This window comes from Haliaeetus albicilla, chromosome 21 (assembly GCF_947461875.1).
Source record: "Haliaeetus albicilla chromosome 21, bHalAlb1.1, whole genome shotgun sequence".
NCBI lineage: Eukaryota > Metazoa > Chordata > Aves > Accipitriformes > Accipitridae > Haliaeetus > Haliaeetus albicilla.
The window spans coordinates 10,043,324-10,055,498 of NC_091503.1; positions in this window are offsets into that span (position 1 = coordinate 10,043,324).

Below are 12,175 nucleotides of genomic sequence, written 5' to 3' on the forward strand. Positions count from 1 at the left end.
CATCAGAACAGCTTACTGCCAAATTGATTTGGAAAGGGAAAAATGGGAAAAAAAAGTATTTTTGTTTGATTCACCCCTTACTCCCTCCCAAGGATATATTTTTTTAAATAAGCAACAGCATTTCCCTATTTGAAAAGCGTGCTTTACAAAAAAAAAAAAAAGTTTTGACGTTGAAAAGAGTGTTGACAGAAAATTTAAAAAGATGGTGGGTTAGAATTTCTAAGACTGCCCAAAATACTGGATTAAATTGTAGGGGACAGATGCCACAGACCTCACTTGTTCATGTGTCAGCAAGGAAGTGGTAGAAACTACACAGATTCCAGGAAGACTACTTGCTAAAGAAAGTTTAAAATCTAAAGGTCACATTATGAATACATAAAAATGCTAATCCACACATACATTCAGGAAAGAATATACACAATTTACTACAATGCCAAAATAAAATTTATAACCACTGTTTTAACCATTTATCTTGGCATAATGGTATATTTATAGCCAAGCTGTTTAAAATATAAATTGTCCTCCTTTCTCTCCCAAATGAATAAATAAATGAAACATTCAACCCTATATTGCAACAGGAGTTTGTTACAACATCCTGTATACATACTTCCCATAACTTCTTACTTAACAAGGTTGCTGATCCTGAAAATACAGAAACACATGTAGCTCCAAGGAATACACTGATAGGCGTATTTGTCATATTCAGCCTCTGATCCACGGAAGTGAATCCAGTGGGCTGGCAAGGCTTAACACGCTCTGGAGCACTCAATCCCAGTGGCAGTTAACAAATAGTTCCTTCTACAACAGTTGTATAGAAAGGTCAAAGTATACTTTTTTTGCTTGTTACGTTAACCTCATAACTTAGTTTGCTTCTGGGTAAGGGAACAAGGAATATATATCATTGTACTTGGCTATTTTTCACACGTCAGCCTGATTAGATAGCTATGTACAACGGTACGCGTCCTGCACCCGGGTTGATTATCATACCTCTGGAGTCACATCGGGCACTTTCAGATTCTGCCACTATGCCCCCAAAACGGGTACATAAATCACAAATCTGACCTTAAAAGGTGGTTTCTCTAATGGGTAGTGTCTCCGGTTGAGTTTATAAAATTAGTCATGCTATGTTTGCTGGAAGTAAGTTTCTGTTTAAATTTGGCAAGACAGCACTGAAATTCTAGCAACAGTTTCAGAAAGACGCGCACAGGGTTTTTCTACTGATCGGAAAAGCATGTGAAGGTCACTTTGTTTCTTTTTAATCTCTCATGAATTTCTTCTGTTCCTGATCTGTGGCTAAAAGAGAGTGTTCCCGAGATGTCACATCTGCTCTCCTCTTTCCAGATACCTGAAACTACTCTGGACTGGCTGCAATGTGTTGTAAAAGGACTGCCTATATGTATGAGTATCAGAAATTTTCAACAAGTTGCTCAGGAAAGCGGGGCTTCTACTACCCTGAGGATATCAGGGAGTTGTGACATTGGACAAGCAGATGCGGTCATGTGTGGTTATCAGGATTTCTGGGTAGCTTTCACATGGTGGATATTTTCCCTTCTAGGTGGCGTGGTCCGTTTCATGGGCCACATAGTGAGTATGGCAATGGGCCAAGTGCAGTGAATGCTCACTAATGCCCACCGTTGGGTGATGAATGTTGTGAAAAGCTATGAGCAAATCAGCGAGGGCCTACTACAATGAGAGAGGTTATGCTGTTGAAATATCGGTATGGAATAGACAATTGGGACTGTATGAGTGTATGATTTGAGAATATCAGTAACATTTAACGTTTTCAGATCTTATCAATCTACTGGGTAATTACATCCTATTAACATATTGTGGTGCTAAACCTCTTGATTAACCTTTACATGGGATTCTTTGGAACTTCAAAAGAAGAAAAAAGATGTTCATGCTAATTAACCCCTGTTACTACCAAAGCTGTTTGGCCATGGAGGAAACCAACCTAGGTGGTGGTGGCCTGAGAAACATGCCTTCCTATTCCAGCAACAAAACATAAGCAAACATTCCATGGGCAACATATGCCAAAAAGAGCTTAAAGCATTTAAATTAAATCAAACATAGATGTAAATCAACATTTACTGTAATGTGGGCGGAAAAAAACCCATGAAAGATGGCAAGAAATGGAGATGCAACAATTATGACAACAGTGACCAGACTAAATGAAGAATTGAACACCTATCGAAGAATAAAAGCTCACATTATTATATTGGGTGAAGATACTTTGCTTTCTTGCTTGACTTTTAAAAAACATTAATGTGTTACTGTTGATATGCAGAGGTGGGAACAGTACCTAATATTCCAATTAGGGATTTTCAACTTCTTTTTCTCTATACCCATAAAGGTAAAAATGCTTTGAAAACAATGAAAGTGACCTACACAATACATGATCAGTCTTGACAGATCCCCATGCTTAGCAGGCTACAAATGCAAATACATAATACAAAGCATCAAAGGCTTACTTACTGATCTAGCAATACAACAGTGCTTTGGCTTTGAAAAAAATCAATACAATCAGCTAAAAGAGACCAGAAATTAGCAGTCTTTAACACACACTGTCACTCCTGTGGTAATGCATATCACTTCCTGCATGACCAAAATAGAAAGATTCCCTTTTCTCTGTCTCTTTTTGGTTATCAGGAAATGCAACATTCCTCCTTTTTTCTCTTCCAGCTGCTCAACTCTGTGCCTTTCCACTGAGTGGTGAAAAATGCAAATCAAGTGAGGAAACCAACAGCAAGAAAAACATGACTAGGAAATGCATTGTTCTCCAAATGTTCTCCATTTCTTTTCCCAGTCCTTGTGTTAACATTAGCCTCTGAATAGAATGAAAAATATCCACAATATAATTCCACTATTTGACTCTTTTTTTAAAATTTTCTTCTCTTCTGGTGGGGGAGAAGTGAAACCAAGGAGAGAAAAAAAGATAAGAGAACCCCCCTCTACCGCCTCAGAAGAAAAGAGAAACCATCAGTGGGACTGGCTCTTCTGTAGGAAAATGGGGCTGCGTTCCTCTTCCTTTCCCTAACCAGGAGGCAAAGGAGAGCTTGACAGACTTTCACAGGTTTACCCAGAACACAAGAGAAAGAATGATCTTACCAATATTTTCTCCTATCCTAATAGCCAGGCACTTAGATGTAGAAAGTCAGATGGAACAGTCCAGAAATTCAGAGCATGTTCTGCTGTGTGATTTCTGACATGACTGTTGCCTAAAAGCATTGCATTTTTAAAAGAATTCATTGTTCCTTTTTCTTCTCCAGGAGCAATCGTGTCCCATCACCATTTCATATTAAAATGTGATGATAACTGGTGAGCGGTCCATTAGTCTTTTATTGATGTGGTTAAGCAGTGAACACGTCACCTCACCAAAATGTTCCTGGAGTTAAAAAGTAAGGTATTACATGAAACTTTGTTCATATGATTGATACTTTGCCTAGTAGTGATCTCTCTTCAGGTATAACTGAACTATGGAGAAACCAAGCTAAAGAAAATTTAAATCAGTAGAGAGCTAAAGTAAAACAAGAGTGACGTGTAACATCTTTGCTGAGGAAAAGCTTTTGAGGCTTGAAAATAATGCAGTATGTCTAAAGCCAGCTTTTGTATTCCTCAAATGAAAAACAATTAGTCAAATTCTAAGAATGATCTGAAAAGATATTAAAATTTTAATCTTTTGAGCCTTTTCAAATAAGTAAAAAGTTTTCTTTTAGACCTAGCCTACAGATCACATTACACATCAATAATTTGTAGTATTCTGTTCCAGAATGGTTTATGAAGCACACAAACACCATTTTATGTCTTCAGAAAAACTAGCAGTAAGTGCTTTTGGCTTCTGTTGCCAGTTCACCATTCTTGTTTACAGAACTCACTCAAACTTTGATTCATAGGACATCTTTCATGTCCTCGACTTCTATTAAAGCAAAAGAAGAGTAGAAGCGGAGGACATGTTGAGATTTACTGTGTTTACAAGAAACATTTTTTCCCCACTGATTTGCAGTGACCAATGCCAGGGGGAGTGTAATTCCATTCCCGGTATTTATGTGGTTAGCATAGAAGTTTCTCTGTCAAATATACTTTACCAGAGTGAGTAGAAAGATTGGAAGAGACAATAAATTCTGTCTTGATCACTTTGGCTTTTGAGTTGTTTTTAAACCTAAAGCAGTTATTTCCTTTCAGCATGAACTGCTACTTGAAGAAGTAGGAAATCTAATATTTCTTGTCTTACCTATTTCTAGGAAACCTTGGCATGTCTTCTTTCTGTAATTCCTAATAAAATTTAGCATTTCTTGAAGACAAGAAAGGCATACATATGTGTGTATCTGTGTGTAATATACACAGACATACACAAACCCCTGACCATGAGAATGTGGTGACGATAAAGTCATATTAATTTTTTTCACTTATGTTGCCCTTTTCATCTTTAACACTTGCCAAATTTATCTATCTATGGTCCACTGTGAGACCAACCCAGGAAATGCTACTTTTATCTGTATGAATAATTCCAGTGAAGACAATGGGATTAGCCATGGTAGTAAGCAATGGCCTACTTTGTGTTCTATAGTATATTTTACTCAAGTTTATGGGAAGTTTTAAAAGTGGGATGTGAATTACTAAGCCAAGTAATTACCAAGATGTGCTGCTCAGAGCTATGAGATACTGCTACATATACTAGATATAGAAAGAAGCTTAAAGTTATATATGTAGAAAGTTTAGAATTAAATCCTAAACAAATATGTTAAATACAAAGAATTTCAAGCACAGTAGTCTTTCATGTAAATGAGGAGAATATACAGCAAACCCTGAATTAACTGTGGCTGTGCCTTCTGAAGTGCTTCCTCTAATACACTAAATTTTAATATACTATAAGCTAAACATACTGGCCTACAGTACAGTTACAGTGATTCTTTTAATCTTTGCTGCACCTAAACAAAAGCAGTAATTTGTTCACATCTGTGACAGTGAACCTCTTTATATTTCATTTCACCACAAAAGTCTAAAGAGTCACTTGCAAAAAAAAACTTGAGAACTAAAAAATTTCTTCTCACACAGCCAACACAGTAGGAGAAGAAGTGACAAAGGTAAGAGTTAATTTCTGTGATATATATATGGTAAATCTATCAGTGCTTCATCTGGAACTGTGATTTCCTGCGTATCTAAAATTTTAGCAACATAAATTCTTTACAAAGAGGAAGTGCATCTCAGAAGAATTGCTTCACACAGGATTTTCCACTATTTTACTTTCAAGTAGAGGTATGAATTCTCTGATAGGAAATATATATCCAAAATCACTTAATTTTATTTCTTTTGCAAAATGGAGGAATTATTCTCCTACCTACTCACTCTTAGTGTTCTTCAAATGACCAAGAATCCTTGCTGTCAGCCAGTCAGTACTCTGGATGCTGCAATATACCAGGATGCAGTCTTTATTGGTCTTTTGGATACTACTTTAGACACTCACATTAATTACTGGAATTGTGTTTAGCTGGTGGCTATGAAATCTGAATGCTTCAATAATATCTGTGATGCCTTCTCCAGATGCAACAGGTGATTAACTAGCTTTGTCATTTTGCTTCTGTGCAGTATGAGGGCCTGTCTTAGCTGTTCATATGATGCTTGACAGATTATCATTATTTTAAGATTTGACTCGAAAAGTCTATACCTCCAAAATTGTTGCAAAGCAATATTTTTATTTAGAATATAATTAAAAAACCAAGAAAACTATTTTACCCTTCATTTGCACAGTGTATTTTCTGTAACATATTTCCAAAGGATGGCCTTTCTCAAATACAGTAATAGGAACTATTGAAAGAGTAACAATAATTTTGAATTACTGAGAAGAATGTTTGAGTATAAAGGCAGTCTATGTAATTAAAAATACATTCTACATCTTCCTCAACAAATACCAGACAAGTTGGCATCACACGCAACTTCTTACACTTGAAAAAATCAGCAATGCCATAATGAAGAGCTTAATCTCAAGCTGTTTTGCTTGTAGGTTATAACTTCGAAGACAATGAACTCATTGCTAGTGGCATGGGTGGTCAGCTGGTGCTGTCAATAACTTGTTACAAAAAGGACTTTAAACTTCTTTCAGATGTGTCCTGATGAAGCAACAGGGAATCTCTGACAGTTTGATACTGCTGTGTTCCCTAGAGTTTGCTTACAAAGAAAAGTTTGTGTCTTGGCGCTGCATCATGACGAAGACATACTCACTAAGTGACTCAACATTGCCTCCTGTCTCTTCTGCATGATAAATGGGTAGGCTGCAGGAATACAGTTTAAAACTCAAAAGATAAGGAAACTGCAGCTTTGGATAAAAATTCAGGACAAAGTAGTCTCAAAGACTTACTTGGCATGTCAAGACAGTTCCTGCTGATCCAAGAGGTCCGATATCTCCAACATGCATGCGGGTGCCATATGTCTGGCTTTGGCACAGTTAGCGATGGGATTCACACAGGACCTGGTCCAACCTGTCATAGCAGCACCCTCTCTATTTTGCAAGCAAGAATACAGAAATACCCCTATGAGACTTACATTAGAGTAGGGCACACTAGTGGTATGTTCTTGCATCTCTTTTTAACACATGCAATTACAAAAAAATCATCCCACTGGACTTGTCTCCCAACAGCAGGACCTACAGGAAAAAGGCTAGCCAAAATCAAAATGTCAAGATTAAACTATTTGTGAGTAGCAGCCTGTAACCCTGATTCGGGGTTCATTTATAATTCATACTTTCCAAAGGACAAGGCAGCTATCCCACCTGAAAACTCACTTGCAAACACTCCTCTAACCATACTAATGCTCATTTGAAGAAGAACTTGAAGGACACAGATTTCAAATCCAAGAGAGTTTACAGAACAGTGTAATACTGATATTAGGCTTTTCAATGCAGTATTGGCCCAACCTTCAGAAGCAATGTGCTCCCACACACGCTGCTGAAGTCTACAAGAGCCAAAAGCATGCAGCATCTGCCCTCAAACACCACAAAACGATGTGCTGACAATCATTTTCAGACTAGCACCCGAAGTGGGTCTCACAAGCTACCAACTTCTAACTGCCCTAACATTTTCATAATTATAGTTAGCTTCCAAGTGACAAGATGAAGAAGGATGGGGGGAAATCAGTACAATTTTGATTAGGAGGTAAAGAAATTAATAGGTTTGTTTTTCTTAACCCAGTAACACCTGCATTCTGAACAGGAATGTTCTAGCTGATATAATCTGCTGATTATTTATTCACAGTTTTGCACCTAAAGACTGTTAAAGCTTTTCCATCATCTGTTTACCTGTGGTTTTGAGAACCAAGAAGCTAATGGATTCTATTGTAAAGGGAATAATAGTTTTTATTCAAATGTCCTCAGAAAGTTTTCAGCTTACATTTTTAAATTTCAATTAATAGTTCCTAAGGCACTGACAACCCCCGAACACACAATCATGATTGCTAACTGTGAAAGAGAAGTTATATTTTTGTTTTATTTTGAAGAATTAGAAGGCTTTCAAGATTATTCTAACTTTCCTGCTGAAACTTGCTTAAAGTATAACGAACACTGTTTTAAATTCTTTGGCTTAAAAACAGGACACAAATGGTATTTGTTTGAAATTATTTATATGGGGCTGTTCAGCTTTAGAGAAAAAAAACATTTTAATGTTGCGAGTTTCATTTATAATCAAAATTAAGCTCTATATTGGAAATGAATATGAAAGGAAGAAAAAAAAAACCACTTGCAATTTTCTAGATAGCATATGCATTTCTAACTTTACCGAGTATTATAGATGCTCACAAACAGCAGAATTTGTTTATACTTCTCACGACATACAAATGAGATGCTTAATGATCCATTTTGTTGAAAATCAGCAGTACTACTAACACATCAACCATGGTAGTGTATATTCAGTTAAGTTCTCATGTCCTACACTTTATGGACCTTTATGGATTCCTATTGTCAGCTTTACAACCAGCTTCACTGTTCCACACTACTCTTGCTGGTACATATTATAAAATCACATGTATAAATTTGTATAGGTGGAATTGATGGCTCAAACTAGAGCCAAATGATGTGCAGACTCCTACAATACAGTGCTGCATTGTAAATTATAAATATTGGAGAAGAAATAATGTACTTGGTTCATCACAGGACTTCCCTTTAAAGAATATCTTCCAGGACACTACAGTTTGTTCATATGAAGGATTTCTTACACTGGGGAGAGTATCACAATATGAGTTATTTTATGGTTACTTATTATATATGCTAGATTGGTTTCACTTTGTTAGTCTTCGTTGTAATCCAACTGGTGCCAACTTAAATAAACTCACCCCTTCCCTAATATAATTTAAAAATGTAAATGCAGACAAAAAAAATGCACTAAAAAGAATTATACACAGATGTATATCTGTACTTCAGAAAATCCACACACCTTAAAATTTCTTTGACAGTCCATACTTTCAGAGAATAAGCACAAATGTCAACCAGATGCAGAAATCAGCAATAAGGAGCTTTTGGAGGTAGAACAATGAGGCTATAAAGGATTTATGCTGCAGGACTATTGGGAAGAAAGAAAATCTGAAATTAATGTCTGTCTTTATTATCTGAAAATATGTATAGCATCCAAAGCTGCTGAATTTCAAAAGGGTTGTTCAGTTTTTGAAACAGTCATCTGTAGGTCTCACGTGAAAAAATGTGTTGCCTTGAATTTCAACAAAGAATAAAAAAAAAAACATTTTCAGGACAGACTTGACTACTTTGTTCTGGTTTATAGTATTTCTTAGTTAGGATGATATTTCAAGCTCCAGCCCCACTATTTGGTCTGTAGCTTGTGAATCAACAAGGAATAAAAATGAGCAACAGTGCCACTAAATAGAGTATACAATTCCAGATCCAGTGATAGGACCATCTCCTTAAACCAAGCAACCTGGTTTGTACTTTTATAGGTAGCCGTTCTGGAAGGTTCACTTTCTCTTTTTTTCTTCAAACTGCAGAAGTCTTCATACTTGACATTATTTTCTGCACACCATCAAAATGTGCAGACAAAATCACCCCTAGCTGGCAGTATGTATCCTTCAAACACTGACAACTCAGAGACACCAAAATTATTGTATTAAATTATTAAGAATCTTGATATTTATCTTTTCTAAATGTCACTGTGTGTCAAATACACTAGAAAAATTATATCCAATGATGAGTCTCAGTCAAGTAGAAAGATTCATATTTAAAAAGAAATGCCAAACAACATTTAGAAATAATTCAAGAAATAAAATAACTGTTTTCAATTTATAAGGCATATAAATGGGATATAATGTCAATTTATAAAGTTCAGTCTGTAGTCACAACTCCATTTCATTCTCCGGTTTTGAAATAAATCACTTTAAAATAGCCCCAACATTTAAAGTTTCATCAGACCTTTACTGAAAGACCAGCTCAACTAAACAACCAATATTTGCTGTTATTATTGAATCCCTGTAACTGTGAGCAACATTTAGCAAGTTTGCATAATCAATAACTCTCCTCTGAGCAGACAGACTTATAAAAGCTTTGCCCTGTACCAAAAGGTCTGAAACATTAAGATAAATCCCTGTGAAGGCAGACGCACAAGTGAAAATATTTACCACTCAATAAATTGGATCATACTGCTTTCTGTTGATGAAGCAAGTTACATGCTGTATGTAGCCTAAGTGAACTTGCTCCCAGTTTTATAACGTTTTTCAGTAATGTCAAATGAAAAATCTGTTATGCCTCTGTCAATATTAACAGTCCAGCAAAATGACACATTTCATGTTAAATAATATGCTTTTCAATTTCCCTTTCATATCATCTATTCCTAAGTGCTAACCCAAAGGCATTAATTTACAGTTCTATAAAACAAAATGTTACATATTTTTTGAACTTTAGGATCTAGCTCACTTGGTTCATATTGATGGTCAACCTTTTAAATATTTAATTATCACATTATGAGGTGAGGGGTTTTTTCAGCTTTCATGACTCTGAAATTATTTCTTTCTACCTGTTGTGGTTAGCATGAAACAGACAGTATGATAGAAAGATTTATTAAGTAGAATAAATTTTTCAAACTTTTATGAAACAGTTAAAGGATTTTGAATTATTGACACTGCCAGAAGTACAAGTGACTTTCTCTTTAATACAGAGTGGGCCAGAAGCCTGATAACCTGGTTTGGGGTGCCAGGCATGGCCAACAGGAGCTTTCACGTCCCTTGAAACTATGGAGCCTCCTCTGCCATATAAGAATAACTGTAAATGTTAAAGCTGCAAGAAGATTGTCTGACCAGGAAAAGGGAACATAAAGTTTTCAAAAATGTACCTCTTCCAGAGCCTGTTTGCTTGTCAACATTTCCAAGCATTTACACTAGGTTTGGGCAAGGGTTTTATTTGCTGGATTGTTTTCTAGTGGAATGGTTTTCAATACCTGAAAACTGTACTAATTTGCAAGAACTTATTTCTCTTCCATTAAATTCTCATTTAGAAAGGTTTCTCAAAGCCAAAATAAGATTTCAGGACAAAAAAACACAGAGCCAATTCCTATAAAAACCAATAGCATAGCAGTTATCTTCAGTATGAGTGACAGAGATTGAAATTCATTGAAAGGTAAAGTACTGACAGTCATCCACAACCATGACTAACTATAATATATCTAGCCCTTTAGAAGTCTTATTCTGAAATATAACATGCTTCAAAATGTTTTGATACAGACTCCTAGCTTTTAGACAGTTAACAGTTTGAATGAATCAAGCACAAATCCTTTTCTTTCCTAAGAAGCTGTTTTACCCAGTATTTTATTGCAATTCTTTAATAATGAAGACATTATAGGTAGAAGCTCAGACTCCTCATTAACAACCAAACTATGACATCAATCATTAGCTTATAAAATAAGTTTATTTATATGATTTAATTGCAAAAATACTTTTTTCAGTGAGACAAAAGAAGTTTTTGTGTGCGGAGAGTTGAGATGTAAACACATCTTTCTTTTGAAAGAACTAGACAGTTCTGTTTAATGCACAGTTTCTCTCAGGAAAAGAGGTAAGGGAAAGAAAAGCAGAAGAGAAGAGAATGGAAAACTTGCTATGAGATTATACTTCATAGTGGAAGAGTTCATAAAATCGATATTTAACCTCTCATAGAGGAGAGCTCAAGAAATGCATAAGACTGTCTTTCCTAGGCAGTCAAGCAGTCGTCCCCCTGCCCCTGTCCCACCCCCCCATCAGATTATCCTGCCCTGTTTGTTTCTAATTCCCATTTTACAGATGAGGAAGAGAGACACCAGACAAAATAATGTTCACATGAAGAAAGGAACTTATGAACCTCAGCAGGTAGCCTTGTAGCTCATGTAACTTATGCTGTTGCCCGCCATATGTATGATCCATAAACCTACATTTTTCTTTCATTCACACTATATGGTGACTACTTCAGAAGACAGTTCAGCACAGCCAGTAGTATTGAGTGAGGTCCCACCTGAACTACACAGTAGCAAGATTAGGAGACAAGGCTATCAGTTTGCATACTGCTGCTCTGCTGTTTGAATACCTTACTCTGTGAAACTGTCCACAAAGGACTTTCTGCTATGAAGTTTTCTGTGAGGGGGTCGTCTCAACTGTGTTTTAAAGAACATGGAAGGGGGGAATGCTTTTATCTCAAGATCCAAAGAATAGAACAGAACAGAATAGAATAAATTCAGTTGGAAGGAGCCTACAACAATCATCTAGTCCAACTGCCTGACTAATTCAGGGATGACAAAAAGTTTAAGCATGTTCTTAAGGGCATTGTCCAGATGCCTCTTAAACTGACTGGCAGGCTTGAGGCATCGACCACCTCTCCAGGAAGCCTGTTCCAGTTGTTTGACCACCCTCTCAGTAAAGAAATGCTTCCTCATGTCTAGTCTAAACCTTCCCTGGAGCAGCTTTGAACCTTTCCCATTCATCCTATCACTGGATCCCAGGGAGAAGAGCTCAGCACCTCCCTCTCCCCTTCCCCTCCTCAGGAAGCTGGAGAGAGCAGTGAGGTCGCCCCTCAGCCTCCTTTTCTCCAAACTAGACAAGCCCAAAGTCCTCAGCTGCTCCTCATAGGACACTCCTTCCAGCCCTTTTACAGCTTTGTTGCCCTCCTCTGGACACAGTCAAGGGCCTTCATGTCCTTCTTAAATTGTGGGGCCCAGAACTGCAC